Source organism: Bison bison, unplaced genomic scaffold (genome assembly GCF_000754665.1).
Source record: "Bison bison bison isolate TAMUID 2011002044 unplaced genomic scaffold, Bison_UMD1.0 scf7180017863702, whole genome shotgun sequence".
In the NCBI taxonomy this organism is placed as follows: domain Eukaryota; kingdom Metazoa; phylum Chordata; class Mammalia; order Artiodactyla; family Bovidae; genus Bison; species Bison bison.
The window spans coordinates 1,334,378-1,335,170 of record NW_011494274.1 but is presented as its reverse complement, the minus strand read 5'-3'; the positions used below and the strand labels follow the sequence as shown (position 1 = coordinate 1,335,170).

Here is a 793-nt window from a genome sequence, read left to right as displayed (position 1 = left end):
CTTCAGTTGTGTCTGACTCTTGCAAACCTATGAACTGTAGCCCACTAGGCTCCTCTGTCCATGGGATTCTCCAGGCAAGAATACTGGAGTGGGTTGCCATGCCCTCTTCCAGGGAATCTTCCTGACCCAGGAGACCCTGTCTCCTGCATTGGTAGGTAGGTTCTTTACATTAGTGCCTCCTGCAAAGCCATAAGTGAACACTTACTGCTGCTAAGTCACTTCACTTAAGTAGGGTGTATATCAGTAACTGGATTGACTTGTTTGAACTCTTTCTAGATGAAAAGTGAAAGTGTCAGCCACTCAGTTCTGCCTTACCCTTTGCAACCCCATGGACTGTAGCCCCCCAGTCTCCTCTGTCCATGGATTTCTCCAGGCAGAAATACTGGAGTGGGTTGCCATTCCCTTCTCCAGGGGATCTTCGCAACTCAGGGAGCAAGCCCAGGTCTCCTGCATTGCAGGTGGATTCTTTACCATCTGAGCCACCAGGGAAGCCCTTCTAGATGAGACCAGTCCTCAAAGGAAATGCATTCCAAGTCTTTCTCAACACATACTTCAAATAGTTCAGCAGTTTATCAACTTTCTGAATGACCAGAAACTCTGAGCATCTTTCTGTCCCCAAGAAGCAAGCTTCCTCGAATGATATGCGTTCCTCGGTGTCTGTTGCAGTTTCTGTCTGGGCTGGACTGTCCTAGACTTCCTGCCTCGTACCTTTTATGAATCATTGTCAATTCACGTAAGAGATGCCCTAAAATGGCTTTGGAAACCGCTTATCAGATGCGCTCCTCCCAGAGGA

General features: G+C 48.0%; 1 protein-coding gene across 1 annotated transcript in view; it reads left to right on the top strand.

Annotated features, from left to right (window-relative positions):
- Nucleotides 1-793, top strand: part of LOC104983958 (von Willebrand factor A domain-containing protein 8-like) — a 186,721-nt gene that overhangs the window by 167,441 nt on the left and 18,487 nt on the right. The gene's annotated exons all lie outside the window — the stretch shown is intronic.